Source organism: Equus caballus, chromosome 1, assembly GCF_041296265.1.
Source record: "Equus caballus isolate H_3958 breed thoroughbred chromosome 1, TB-T2T, whole genome shotgun sequence".
In the NCBI taxonomy this organism is placed as follows: domain Eukaryota; kingdom Metazoa; phylum Chordata; class Mammalia; order Perissodactyla; family Equidae; genus Equus; species Equus caballus.
The window spans coordinates 82,512,634-82,528,383 of NC_091684.1; the positions used below are offsets into that span (position 1 = coordinate 82,512,634).

At 45.5% G+C, this 15,750-nt stretch overlaps 1 long non-coding RNA gene across 1 annotated transcript; it reads left to right on the top strand.

Moving 5' to 3' along the window:
- The first annotated feature begins 373 nt into the window (after positions 1-373).
- Positions 374-14,807, top strand: LOC138916424 (uncharacterized). Its single transcript, XR_011423675.1, has 3 exons — positions 374-3,172; positions 10,488-12,294; positions 12,816-14,807. It is a non-coding gene; the product is annotated as an uncharacterized lncRNA (long non-coding RNA).
- Positions 14,808-15,750: the final 943 nt, after the last annotated feature.

Below are 15,750 nucleotides of genomic sequence, written 5' to 3' on the forward strand. Positions count from 1 at the left end.
AAAAATAGACTCCATCACACCAGAACTCCTTGTCATCCCACTATCAAAATTTCTCCCTCCCTGCATCTGGACTCATGCCGTCAGCTGGCCTCCTCTCATTCTAGATGCCTGTCCCTGCTCCCATCCACAGTCAAGATGTTCAACTTTCTTCTGGCTCCCGTTGGTATGTGGTTCTCTGTGGTTTCTTGTATTTCTGCACATCTTGTGAGTCACTGACTTTTGTTCTGATGATCTTTTCAAGGATATTTGTACAACAAACAGCCTTGGAAGATGGAGGTGATATGTACCCCCTGAAGCAAAGGGTAGGCATGCATCTTTTGCCAGCATCCATGAAACTCAGCAGGCTAACTTGTGAGCTTGTAAACAGCGTAAAATCTCAGACTCTTCACAGTTCTCAACAGGTCCCATTTCCTCCAGCTTTCTCAAGGTCTTCACACCTCACTGACTTCTATCATCCATTGTTCCATTTCTAATGGCTCATTCTCATCAGGATTTAGTTATATTCTAGCATATCACTTAAAAACAAAACAAACAAAAAAAGACTGTTGTTTGACACCTGCTCACCTTCCAACTAAAAGCCCATTTCTCTGTTTTCTTTCCAGCAAAAATTCATAAAATTATTGTCTTATAGCAATGCTGTCCAATAGAATTTTCTGGAATGGTGAAAATGTTCTGTCTCTGCATTGTCTAATTGGCTAGCCACTAGTCTCATGTGGTTGTTGAGCATTTGAAATGTAGCTAGTGCAACTAAGGAGTGAATTTTTAATTTAATTTAATTTAAATAGTCACATGTGATTGGTGGCTTCCATATTAGAGAGCACAGGTCTATACTGACTCTCCATTTCACATCCTATTCTCTTCTCAACCCACTCTACTTGTCTTCTCTCCCACATCTCCACCAAGAACTTCTTTTCTCAAGGCCACCAATGATTATGTGTTGTCAAATCTGATGCTCATTGTTCCATCCTTTTCTATCTGACTTCTCAGTCGTGTTTGACCCAATTGACCAGTCCATTCTGAAGCATTCTCTGCCTGGCTTCCATGACTCGTCTGTTTTCATCCTGCCTTACCACCCTCCCACTCAATCTCCTTGGTTGGCTGCCTCCTTTGCTTGACCTGTAAGTGTCTGAATGCTGCAAAGATCCATCCTGTGCCCTCTGCCCCTCTGTCTACACCTCTCTGCAGTGATCTCAGCCAGTTACCTAGCATTAGACACTATCTGTGTGCTGATGAGTCTCAAATTTGTGTCTCCAGCTCTGTCTGCTCCACTGAGCTCTGTTCACTCATATCCACTTGCCTACTTTACATATTCATATGGGTGTTCAATACACATCTCAAACTTAATACATCCAAAATAGAACATTTGATTTCCTTACAACCTGTTCTTTCAGCTTTTCTATCCCAAGAAATACATCCTTTCCACCCATTTGCTCAACATAAAAACCTGGGAGACTTTGCCCAACCCCACTGTCAATACTGTTGGCCCTACCTCCAAAATACATCCACATCCATGTCTTCTGTCTGTACTGCTAGTACCTGACCATAAGTCCCCATCTTTGCTCCTGAGTTATGGCAATGGCCTCACCACTGCTCCCTCACTTGCCCCACACTACATACGATGTCTGCACAGCAGGTGGAAGGAGCTTTCAAAAGTGCAAACATTTTTGAAAATGTTTTAAAAAATCCTCCAGTGGTTTCCTCTTGCACTTAAAATATGGGATCAGTGAATCTCTCTGTCAGTCCCCCTGGGAACTTCCCACCTCTAGGTTTCATGTTACATAAGGCTCTGCACTATCCTTATTGTTTAAACCACTTTCATTTGGATTTACTGTTACCTGAAGCCCAAAACATCCTAACTGATCCAATGTTCATTAGAGCATTTCACATTAGTACTTAAAAGGTGGAAATGAATGAAATAAACAAAATTAGAGAACTGATTATTAAAGTACTATTGTGCAATGGAATAGAATGTAGGAAAGAAAATATGATGTTGTAGACATCTGTTTATTGACATTAAATGATGCTTATGGTGTAATGTTAAGTTTAAAAAGCAAATTTCAATAGCATTATATATGAATTTATATATGAATACACATACACATACATTTATATATGAATACACATATTATAGTGAACATATTTGTATATAATTTAGTTTCAAGCGGATATAAACACACACATATAAATGCATATAACATTTTACAACGGTTATTACTGGGTAGTAGGATTATGACTTTTTTTCCTCTATGATTTTTGATATTTTTACAAATTTTATTTGACATGAAATAATTTTATAATCAGAAAACAACAAAAGATGTTTTACATGAAAAATAGTAGTATTTTAAGGGTGCAACTGGTTAAGCGGATTGTCTCACGGTTGTTTATTTATTCCCAGCGTTATTAAGATATGATTGACAGCCTTCTGGTTATTTAGCTGCTTCTCTTGCTCACTAATGTTTTGGGCTCAGTGAACACATTTTGTCAAGGTGCTGTCGGGTAACCTGTGGTGTCCTGTGGTAGAACTGCACCTAGAAATGCTCTCAGTGCATTGGGAAGAAAGGGGTCCTCAGAGGACAACCAGGCTGAAGGGAGAAGCATGGAGGGGGTGAGACTTGATCCCCCTTCTCAGTCACTTCCACAGCCCCTCCCTCCCACTCATGACAGGACGTCTGTGCAGCTGCCCCGACTCAGCCACCCCAGAGGGGCCCTGGGCATGGGGCCCCTGGACAGCTTCCCTCTGCCACGGTGGTACCAGATGCAGCCACGAGAGGGCGAGCAGAATTCAGAATTATTTTGAATTGCTCTCTTGACAACAGAACAAACGTAACCTGGCTTCTGTTTTACAATACCAACCTGTTTAGCTGAGTTCTTATACTATTGTGCTACAGGTAAATCTGCATTTGCTAGAGTTAGGTATTGAAAAAAAATTTCCCTCTGCTCTTGAGGGACATAATGAAGGGGTATTTCATCCTGATGTTACTTTGCAGTGCGTGTTTGTGGGGAGGGCATGTGCCTCCTCATCCGCCAGACCCTGAGCCTCCCCGATGCTCCTGATGCTGTGAGTGCGAGACCTGTACACTGAAACCACCACACTGCCGAGGGAACCCAGTGAAGACTGAACAAATGGAAAGCGAGGCCGTGTTCATGGACTGGACAACGCAGTATTATCAAGGTGGCAATTCTCTCCAAAGCCTCTATAGATTCGATGCAATCCTTTACAAAATCCCAGCAGGTTTTTTTTTTTTTTTTGCAGAAATTGGCAAGCTTATCCCTGAGGGCAAAAATAGCCAAAAGAATTTTGAAAAAGAATGAAATTGGAGGACTTACATTTGTCGACTTCAAAACTTAGAATAAAGCTTTGGCAAAAAACAAACAAAAAACAGTGTAGTACTGGCATACGGGCCAACATATACATCAATGGGACAGACTTGAGAATGTAGAAATAAACCCTTACATTTATGGTTATTTGATTCTCAACAAAAATGTCAAAGCAATTCAGTGGAGGGAAAGGAGAGTCATTTCAACAAGTGGTGCCAGGACAGAGTAGAATGGTGTCTGTCTGCGGAGGAATGGGCCAGGGCTGGGAATGGGGTGATGGAAACATTCTAAACCTGGAATGTGGTGATGATTGCTCAGCTCTATAAATTAACTATAAATCATTGAATTTACACCTAAAATGGGTGAATTTTATGGGGGAGGGAGAGGTAGGCACCTGAGTCCAGAAGCAGGCACAGGTGTGCTGAGGTGGGAGGGTCTGTGGTGGGGCAGGCTGGGTCTGCACCTGCTTTGCCACCTCCTCACTGAGCCTTTCAAAGCCTTGCCTCTTCATTTCGTAAACTGGGATGATGAGGCTTGCAGGCAGGCTGGGAGGGTGGAAGGCACACGTGCAAGGCCCCTCACGGGGGATCAGACAGCCTTCAGGGCCAGGGGCAGCAGTCCCTGTCTGGGAGCCTCCCAGTCTGCCCTCAGACTGCGCAGGGCCCAGGAGAATCTGAGGCAGCACTGTCCTGTAGGAGCAGTGTGCGGTCCCCACGTACACTTTTTCAGTGGCTGCATTTAAAAAGCAAAAAGAAGCAGGTGCAAGTCATTTTAATAGTATTTTTTATTATGTCCCAAATACTATCACTCTGACGTGTAATCAATATAATTATTAACAAGATATTTTACATCCTCTTTTCTTACAAAGTCTTCCAAATGTGATGCGTATTTTCCACTCACACCACGTTTCAGTGTGGACGGCCACACTTCAAATGTCCATCAGCTGCCTGTGGCTCCTGGCACTGTAGTGGATGGTGCAGACCTGAGGAACCTAATGGATGTAGGGCAAGTTTCCCCAACCCTGGCAGTGCCAGCCACCCCCACTGGTGTGCTGCACCCCATCCTGTCCCTCTGCAGGGGCATCAAAAGAGGCTGGGACAGGGGAATCTGACCCAGCTCTTCCAGGGACCCAGGGTCTGTGGGAGTCTCCTCACGAGGCGTGAGAAGCTGCCCTCACCGAGGTGGACTTAGGTGGTGGCCCCTCCCCGACCTTTCCTGGGCGTTGGGCTCATGGTCTTTTTATCAGCCTGTTAATCAGAGCTAAGAGAGTGAGGACCAACAGGCACTCTGCATGGGGGTCGTGAAGGAGGGTGTTAGTGGACACCATGTGCCACAGTGTTAGGAACAGCAATGGGACCCAGGTGACAAAGTCATACCTGTCACAGATTCACTCACATCTGTTAATTGTTGCTAGCAATTCCTTTCACACACTAAAGTGTCTTGATTAGGCATAAATTGTCACCATCTTGTACTGGCAGGCACATGTTGCCTGCATGCCAAGAACCAGGCTCTGTTCTAAACGCTAGAACCCAGATTCATCTTGTTACCCCTCCCTGCCTGTGCATGGAGTAGGCCACGTTATCACACCCCACAGATGAGAAGACAGGACCACATCCAAAGTGGGTAGTATGCTGAGTCAAAATGCCAATGAAGCAGCCTGCTCCAGAGCCTGCACCACACCCGAGAGCCATTGGGCAGGAAGGCCGCACAGGCGTGTGGAAGGCCCTGCAGTCCCGTCCTGGGAGACAGGGCTGAGTTTCCACTCTGCGCAGGAGGACTGGTGCAGATTAGCCTTCACCAAGTTCCTCCACCTAAAGAGCAAAGCAAAGCTGGGACTTGGGCAGTCACACCACGAGAACATGGCTGAGCTTCTGCCCACACCCAAGAGTCCTGAGAGGAGCAGAACATTCTCCAGCATTGTCAGCAAAAATGGTGCTTCTCTTGCTGTTTCTAAGTGCCTCAGTTGACAAAGGGTGTGATGAAAGACTGTTGGAGCAAGACTGAGGTTCAGAGAAGGGGCTGTGACCACTCCAGGTGGGAGAGCAGTCAGCATCATGTTGAGGCCCTGGAGAGCCCAGTTTCCAGAAAGAGGGGCTGAGAGCCGGAACTGCACCCCACCCCCAATGTATACACACATGCACACACAAACATACACATGTACAGCACACACTCACGCACACACCCTCACACGCCTCTGAGCAGGTGTGATGGCTGCAGCTCCTGGGTGTTCTCTAAGGGCAGAAGGCCCAGAATACCTGTTGGACACAGGCCCTGTCCCTGGAGGCTTCTGGTCCATTACCAGGTTGCTTGGGTCATTATTTCCAATATTCTTTCTGACCCTTTCTCTCTCTCTTCTTCTTCTAGGATTCCCATAGGCATATATTGGTCCATTTGATGATGTCCCCGAGGTTCTTTAGGTTCTGTTAACTTTTCTCCAATCTTTTTTCCTTCTCCTCCTCAGATTTGATAATTTCAATAGTCCTATCTTCAAGTTCACTGATTCTTTCTTCTACCTGCTCAGATCTGCTGTTAAACCCCTCTACTGAATTTTTCATTTCAGTTATTGTACTTTTCAGCTCCAGAATTTCTGTTTGGTTCCTTTTCATATTCTCAATCTCTTTATTGATATTAACATTTTTTTGTACATAATTTTCCTGATTTCCTTTTACATCTTTGTCTGCATTTCCCTTTAACTCTTTGAGCAAACTTAAGACACTTTTTAAAACATCTTTGCCTAATAAGTCCAATGTCTGTATCTCTTAAGGGACAGTTTCTGTCCCTTAAGCTAATTTTGTTCCTTCGAATGGATCTTCTTTTCCTGTTTTTTTTTTTTTTGTATGCCTTGTGATTTTTTTGTTGAAAACTGCACATTTGAATATTATCACATGGTCACTCTGGAAATAAAGTTCTCCCCTCCCCTAGGGTTTCATGCTTTTAGTAATTGCTCCTTTAGTGACTTTCCCAAAATATTATTGCAAAGACTGTATTCTTTATAGTGTGTTGTCACTGAAGTCTCTGTTCCTCAGCTTGTGTTCAGCTGGTGTTTTAACAGGGATTTCCTTGAGTGGCAAGAGCTAAAAGCAACAAACAAACAAAAGAGAGACAGAGAAATACTTTGCAGATTTGCTCTGTCTGGGGCCCTCCTTCAACACTATCTGTTTCCAAAACTTTTTCATATCCCAAAGAGAAACTCTGTGTCCGTTAAGCAATAAATCCCCATTTTTCCCTCCCCCCAATCCTTGGTAATCTCTAATCTACTTTCTGTTTCTATGAATTTGCCTATTCTAGATATTTCATATAATTGGAATCATACAATATTGTCCTTTTGTGTCTGGGTTATTTCACTTAGCATAGTGTTTTCAAGGTTCATCTATGTTGTAGTATGTATCAGAACTTCATTCGTTTGTATTGCTGAATAATAGTCCATTGTATGTATATAATGCATTTTATTTATCCATTCATCTGTTGATGAATACTTGGGTTGTCTCCACCTTTTGGCTATTGTGAATAATGCTGAAACAAACAAAAGAGTGTGCACAAGGGCTCTAATTTCTCTACATTCTCATCAATACTTATTTTCCATTTTTAAACATTATGGCCATTGTCATAGGTATGAAGTGGTATCTCATTGTGGTTTTGATTTGTATTTCTCTAGTGATTAATGATGTTGAACATCTTTTCATATGCTTATTGGCCATTTGTTATTTTCTTTAGAGAAATGTCTATTCAAGGTTTTTGCCCATTTTCAATTGGGTTGTTTGTCTTTTTGTTGCTGAGTTGTAGGAGTTATTCTCTTGCAAGTAAGATGAGGGGGATGCTGCTTTGTAGGTAAACAAAGAGTCTATCACATTATTAGTCTAGGGCTAAATGTGTTTAACATGAGCATACCAAGTATCTGTGAAAGCCCAGCTCAAATCCCAATGCTGAGCAAATATCGACATCCTTGTGTAAGCACATGCAAAAGTAAAGGCGATGTAGTTGTTCCAAAGAGATCACCACACTGGAGAACCAGAGCAAATTCTTTCGATAATATTTATTGAACACCTACTATATCCAGGCACTATTCTAGGTGCTGGGAAGACAGCCATGAACAAAACAAAGGAATTCCTGTCCTGGTGACACTTACATTCTGGTATGTGCGTGTGGATATGATAAATGAAATAAAAAGGTAAATGTACACATACATTACAGAAAAAGGACTATGAAGAAAAATAAAAGAAGTGGTGGTGCTGGGGGTTGGGTCGATGTTAAATAGGGCAGTCAGAGAAGGCCTTACTGAGACATGACACCTGAGCAAGGTCCAAAAGCAAGTGGGACAAGCCCTGGTGACACTTGGGAAAAAGATGTTCCAGATGGACCAACATAAGAGCAGAGCTGCAACTTTTGAGGAATATCAGGGAGGTCATGTGGATGGTTCAGAGGGAGCTATGGGCAGGGCAGAGTGAGGTGGAGCAGGAGAGCGATGGGGCCAGAGGGACATTGCATGGGTGTGGCATGCCCTCCTAGTGAGGCATAGTCCAGACAACCTTTAATAGAGTCACTCTAGTGGTGTTTGAAGTGTAGGTGGTAGGGCTGCAGAAGGCAGAGTAGGGACACCTTTTAGGAGGCTGCTTTAATAATTCTTTGAGAGATGATTGGAGCTTGGGCTAGGGTGGTGGCCATGGAAGGGATGTGAAGCTATATTTACACAGTAAAGCCAAAAGGATTTGCTGATGCACTGGGAGTCAGGTTTGAGAAAAACAGAGCTGTCAAAGTCAACTCCATAATTTTTGGTCAGAGGAACCTGTTTTTTTGTTTTTGGAGGAAGATTAGCCCTGAGCTAACTACTTCCAATCCTCCTCTTTTTGCTGAGGAAGACTGGCCCTGAGCTAACATCTTCCTCTGGCCCATCTTCCTCTACTTTATACACGGGACTCCTACCACAGCATGGCTTTTGCCAAGCGGTGCCATGTCTGCACCTGGGATCTGAACCTGTGAACCCCATGCTGCCGAGAAGCAGAACATGCGAACTTAACCGTTGCACCACCGGGCCGACCCCTGGAGTGACTTTTAATTGAGCAACTGTGGCAGGAGCAGGTTTGAGGGGGAAGATCAGAAATTTGGATGTGAGAATGTAAAGTTTGAGATGTCTCTTAGACTTCAAGTAAGTGATCAACCAGGCCATTGGCCATAGGAGGCTGGAGTTCTGGCTCCAGACAGCAAGGCCCAGACTGGACATGCAAGTTTGAGACCTGTCACTACCCACATGCTGTTTGTAATGCCAGGGGAGAGACAAGAGCACAGAGTTGGAGGGAGCAGATGGAGAGAGATGGAGCCCAGGCAGTGAGCTGTGGGCACAACACATGGAGGCTGCGGGATGAGAGGGGACCAGAACATGAGGCTGAGGAGAAGGGGAAGTCCTTGGACAGGTGAAGGAGAGAGGGTTCAAGAAGGAGGGCATGAGCCCATGCAATGACAATGTCAGATTAAGTCATATGGAAACTAAGGACTAGTCCTTGGATTTGGCCATGCAGGGGTCACTCAGACCTTACAAGACTACTTTTGGTCAATGGAGCTAATTGGAACGGGTTCAAGAGTAACAGGATGAGAGTGAGTATAGATTGTGAATGTAGACAAACTTTTGAGAATATTTTGCTAAAAATGGGAGCAAAAAAGAGGCCCAAAAGAAACAGAGTCAAGAGTTTTTTTTTTTTAGATTGGCACCTGAGCTAACAACTCTTGCCAATTTTTATTTTTTTCCCCCCTTCTTCTCCCCAAAGCCCCCCCAGTACATAGTTGTGTATTCTAGTTGCAGGCCCTTCTGGTTGTGCTATGTGGGATGCCACATCAGCATGACTTGATGAGCAGTGCCATGTCCGCGCCCAGGAACTGAATCGGCGAAACCCGGGGCTGCCGAAGCGGAGTGCGAACTTGACCACTCGGCCAAGAAGCCGGCCCCAAGAGTATTTTTTTAAGGGTAGGATTAATAAAAAGTTGTTCAAGGTTGATATTAATGATCCAGACAAGGGGGAAAGTGATGCTGTAGGGGTTGGAAGGGATCCTTGCTAACGCACTGTCCTCGAGGCAGTGGGCTTATCCATTGTGTGAGGGGGTAGAGAACCATGGCATCACTGCAGACAGATGGGGAGGTGGCAGTGCTAAATTCAGTGGCCCAGGGGTCCCATTGAGGCTGGGACTTTTCACAGAGCGGCACTACTGGGCAGAGCGCAGCAGGATCTGGAACATCTCCACCCTCCACTCCCACTTTACCTGCCTTCCAGGCCACCACTTCCATCAAGAGCACAAGAAATCACAGCAACATTTATATGGCTCACAGAGCTTCAATTTGGGCAGGCTCAGTGGAGATTTCCCATCTCTCTCCACTCTGCATCAACTGGGGTAGCTTGAAGGCCAGGGCGGGAATCACCTGATGGCTCTGTTCCTCCCTCTCCCCCTCACTTCCATCTCTGGCAGTTGACGCTAGGGAGATGCAAACAGCTGGCAGTCGGGACACTGGGCATCTTCAGGCATCTCTATCTCTGAACGGCCTGTCCACGTGGCCTCCCCAGCTTGGTAGCCCCAGGGGAGCCAGACTTCTTACCAGTCAGCTCAGACTTCCAAGGCTTGTGTTCCAAGAGAGGTGCAGGACAAAGCTGTGTTGCCTTGTAGGACTGATCTCAGAAGTCACACACTGTTGGTCAAGGCAGGTACTGAGGTCTACCTGTCTTCAAGGGGAGGGAACCCAGGCCCCACCTCTCGATGGAGGCAAGTCTGTGTAACATTGTAAACAGAGCACATGTGGCCACCTTTGGAAAATACTGCTGCAAGATTTCCAAAATTGATGTGCAGCCTAAATCACAATCCATTAAAAAATATGTAGCCCACTCTGTTGATAAGTTCTTCCGGTACCTTTCCAAAGTGCCACCTTCTCTAACACCTCTCCCCTGTCTATCTTGGCCGTTGAGGAAAGGCTGAATTTTTCCATCCCCAAAGACAGATTGCAACCTTTTGTGTCCCAGAGATCTGAGTTCCCACTCCGGTTCTGCCACCTACAACCTGTGTGGCCTCAGGCAAGTCTCCTAATCTCCCGAGCATCAGTTTCATTATTTTAAAAATGTGGATGATAATGATATCCCTTTTTTAAAGCAAATATTTATTGAGCTCCTACTATGTGCTATCCCTTGCTCTAGATGACCGGATGCTGCGGTAAATGAGCCCTGCCCTCATAATGCGCACAGTCCAGCTGGCTGTGCCCGCCTCATGAATTGTTGGAAGAATTCACCAAAACAATGTGCTGAATGCAGGCCCTCAGCCCAGCCTGGCGTAAGGACTGTTGGGGAATGCAGCAGTCATCTCTTCTCATCATCATCATCACTCTCCTCTCTTCAACGCTCTCCCTCCTATGGCACACAAAATGGACGTTTCCACAAATGATGATGCCCAGGAAGCCCAAAGACAGGGAACTTGTGCTTTCAATCAAGAGTGAATCTTTTGGGACAAAGAAAGTGAAGAACTGTCTGGAAAAAAAAAAGAGCATTTCAAGCACACCTCACCAGTGCTATAATCACTTAAAACAGTTAGGTCAACCATGAAATTAACAAGGAGCAGAAATCTGTGTTCCTTCCACTCAGATCTCTGTGGCTGGGCTTCACGCTTACCAAGATAAACGTCTTCCATGATCACACTGTGCCACCAAGGAGAGTGTCTCTTCTTGGAGATAATATTCTCATTAACGCTAGACAAACAGAATGCAGCCTTCGGCAGCAGTCCCGGCCCCAACAAGCTGATTGTGTGACAGTCTGCTGCCTATGGAGAAGCCTGGGCAGGGGGCAAGGACAGAGGTCTTCTCCATGCGGCTTTGCCCTTCAGGCAGCCCACCCCACCCAGCCCGACCATGCACCTGGGCTCTGCCTCCAACCTCTGATTTCCCGGGCCCATGCCATCCCCCTCCACTACGTGTCCTGGGGACCTGTCTTAAGCCTTCCGCCTGTGCAAATACCCTGGGATAATTGGCATGGCCTCCACCTGCACACCTAAAATGGGATAGGTGACACCTCCTCCTAAATAAGGCACTCACAAAATTTCGTTATTACTGAAAGACTTGGAAGATAAGTAATGAAACTATTTTTACATTGAAACACAGCCAAGAATGCAACATCACGGTCCCTCCAGGTCTTCAACCCATGACCCCAGTACCTCTACATGTATTGACGAACTCACTCCTCCTGCCAGGGCCTGAGCCTGCTGCATAAATCACAGCTTCCAGCTTGACATCGAGGGCCCTCCACCTGCCCCCTTCGCCTCCTCCATCACTCCCGGAAGTGCTACTCCCAGACACTGCTCTCGGCCCCCTGTTGCTCCCAAACAGGCCTTACCCTTCTCTGCCTCTGAAACCTGGAGCATCGTCCATCCTGATTCATTATACTAAGTATAAGAGACTCCTCATCCTTAAAGGGGAGCAGCATATGCTGCTGGCCCTCTATGTGCTTACATCAGTCAGCATGGGCTAAGAGGTGTTGTTGTAACAAATGATCCCAAATCCTAGTGGTGTATGACAGCAAAGGATTGTTTCTCACCCACACCTAAAGCCCACTGCAAGTTGGTCTCAGCTCTGCTCAGCTAGGGCCTCAGAATTTAGAAGCAGTCCATACATGGGACCCGCCAGTCTCCTGGACAAGGGAGAAGATCAATGAGAGAACAATACGATGGTTCCTTACTTTCCTCTTGGAAGAAGCACAGATCACTTCCACTCAGAGTTCTTTAGTAAAAACAAGTCACATTGCCAAGCCTGCTACCAACGGGTGGGAAGCACGATCCTACTCGGGAGGGGCTGTTGGAGGGATATCAGACATGGAAGGAATCGTACAGTCCACAACAGGACCACTCGCTGGGCTGGTGCTTCTCTTATGCTAACGCCTTTAGGCTCCTCCACAGAATGCTGTGAAGAAGATAGAAGTAATTCCATTTTACAGATATAAACAAAGGCTCTGGGACCAAGTGAGTAGTGACTCAGCGGATGTCTGGAATTCTCTGTGGTGAGCCCTGGGGTGCTGCATTCCAGTACCAGTTTGGAGCCAGAGTGACCTAGGGAGTTCCATAGGGAATCCCAGCTCTGACCAAGTTGGACAGAGGGACACTCGATCCTCAGGGAGACAGCACACAGAGGCAGGTGGAGTTCTCCTGGAGGCAGTCAGATTGGTTGGAAAAGGGCAGGGTTACTCTTAGCAGGTGAGCAGGACAGCCCATAAGGGAATGGGGCGGCCCACAGGAGGGAATGGGGCGGCCCACAGGAGGGAATCGAGGGGCCCACAGGAGGGAATGGGGCGGCCCACAGGAGGGAATCAGGTGGCCCACAGGAGGGAATCAGGTGGCCCACATGTGGATCAGCTTCGTCCTTCTGGGAGCAGCTGCTTTAGCTCTGAAGAAGCCCGTCTACGTTTCCCCTCTGAGCCTTTCTCCAGGATGAAGGGAGGACTTACCTTCCTGGCTGACAAGGACCTTGCTCTCTCTATTCCTAGGTTCTTCCTCCATGATCCTGGGCTCTCAGAAGGTGGGCTCAGCAATCCAAGGCCAAAGGCTTTTGCTCACAGGTATTCCCTGGTCTCTGAGGACTGAGCGTCCACTTCCCCTGAGGCCAGGTGCAGTTCAGTGAACTTCAGCAACACAGTCTTTTGCACCCACTGAGTCCAGAGTCCTCAGGCAGGGTGAGGCCCAGAGTCCTTAGTCCAGCACTACCACGAGGCTCCTTGAGCCGACCAGCGGAGAAACAAGGCTTCACAGTCTCACACAGTTGTCTTTCTGGAAGTCACTCGGTCACAGAGCTCCAGAACTGGGAGGCCTGTCAGCGACCCTAGAGTCTGACACACTCTTTCCTGCACTCCGGCTCGGAGAGAGGAAGGTCCAGAGCAAGACATCAGCAGTTCAGAGCTGAAACAGAACTGAAGCATACCATGGCCCGTCCCCTCCTGGCCCAACAGTGTCTGGTCCTGTGAACAGTGAGAACCATGCTGGGCCCCCTCAGGTGTTCACAAGGGCCAAACATGCCGTATGGTCAACGCCCAGCCCCAAGCACCCTCCTCCAGAAAGCTCCCTTGAACATGTAGCAGAATAGAGTAAGCACTGGATTCAGAGCCACAGGTCATGAGTTCAAGTCCTGACTCTGCCATTCATTGACTGTGTGATCCTGGGGAATTGACTTACCTCTCTGGGCATCTATAAATTTGGATTGAGGTTGCCTCCACTGCATCGACCTCATTTGAGGGGTGATGGGTGACGAGAAGACTGCACTGCCCTTTCCCGTCTCCCTGGATTCCCTACAGACTAATTACTTCACTGGCTGTTGGGAATTGATGGGAGAGAAGTACTACATTTGATCAGTTTTGAAATGTACACTTTACCTCAATATTTCAGAAATCAGGACTTATCTCTCCACTGGCAGTCTTAACTTTCCGTTGGCTAGGTGGCAACCCTGAATTTAATATCGCTTCCTACATGTGTCACTCCTAACAGCTTGACTGGATGGCCTCAGCCTCTCAATGTTTCTGTCCACAAACCCTTAAGAACCTTTGGAGGAAGAAACCAGAGTCCTGAACGGTGTCTGAAACGTTCTGCTGACACCTTCTGGTGAGATCTAGAAAGTGCCAGCGGCAAACTTGGCAGAATGGGAATCAGTGGCATGGAATACACTCCAGAAAAAGATGGATGTTGCTCTCAGAAATGCCACATCATCCTTGCTCCTGCTGGCACAGAGGACAGCATAGTGTGGAAAAATCTGGATACTGATGTTTCAGGGTCAGAAAGCAAACATCAACACCTCTCTTTCTGTCTCTCTCACACACACATACGCTCATCCTCTGCCCTGGGAACAAGGTACCTCTCATGACTGGGCAGAGACTTGAGCTCTCTTCTTTCTGCCTCCGGGGGCCTTTGTGACCGGGGAAGCAGCCCAGGAATTCATGCTAGGCATCTTGAAGACCCAGCAGGTGCTTTCACACGTACGCCTGTTCTTTGCTTCAAACCAAATAAAATCCTTCATATTTGTATTTGATTATATTCTAATTGCACAAATAATACATGAACATGTTCTGTTATTTAGAACAATGAAACTTACAGCTGCAGCAGAAGTCCTCCCACATGGCCACCTGCTCCCCGCCACCGGGCCCAGAGCCCGCCCCAAAGATGACGTTGGAACTGTTTGCTGCGTGCATCTCTCCCGACAGTTTTTTGCCTAATTTGCTTTGTTGTAATTTGAGTTTCATCTGAGTTAACACAATTGGTTAACATAAACGGTATCCTGTATATTCATGCTTTTGCAATTTGCTTTCTCCACGTAACAATATAATCTTGGGAGAACTTTCCATATTAATGTATCTAGGACGACCTCATTTCTAAACTGCTGAATAGTGATAGTTTACCCTTTTCCATGTTGATAGACATTTGGGTTGTTTATTTTATTTTACATATTTGTGTTGCTATTATAAACAATGCAAAATAAACATCCTTGAACAGCCTGTTTGTAGGAAGTAGAATTTTTTGGTTTAAGGTATTGCACATTTTCATTTGAGAAGATGTGACCAAATTGTCCTCCCAAAATGCTGGCCTTTTACACTCCCATCAGTCCTAAATAGCATCAGTATTTACAGAGTTTGCCAAACTGATGAATGAAAACGTGTCTTGTCCCTGGAGGTTGCACATTTTTTCGTGTCTCTTGTCTGTTTGCGTTTCCTCTTCTTCAACCTATTTGTTCAGTCCTCTCGCCACCGCGTCCCTGAATTTTCCTCACGGACGTCTCAGGGACTGTCCCGCCCGTTACGCTCTCTTGCCTGTTACAGTTGTGGTGTGTGTTGTCTCCATGCTCTAACTTGTCTTTTATTGTAGAGAAAGTTTCTGTTTTTATTTTGATGTAGTCAAGTTTATTTATCATTTATTTTACAGATTTTGTACTTTGTGTCTTAAGAATGACTTTCCTATCTCAATATGCATACTTTCATATTTTCTTCACTTATAAATATATTTTAACATATTCAAGTGATTTTTGTAATTTTGTTGGGATAAATCATCTGGATTTGTTTTAGTATTGTGAGGTAGCTCTCTACCTTTCTTATATTACAATGTATAGTTAGTCAGCCCAGTACTATTTTTTGTAATCGGTATTTTTACACTCTTTTACTGTATATAGTAAATTCCCTAAATGCATGGGCCGGTTTCAGAACACTATCCTCTTTCAAAGTGAATATCTATTCTATATGTTTATTCTTAAATATTTCAATTATAATAGTTTATTATACAGTTTTATATATCAGAGAATTTCTACCTCATTGCTTTCCTTTTTCATAACTGTCAACAATTCTTGCACATTTTCTCCTTTGAATATAAGAATCTACTTGTCAACTTCATAGGGAAAATCCTGTGTGATTGTAATTAATATTGAATTTAAATTCTACATAAATTTTT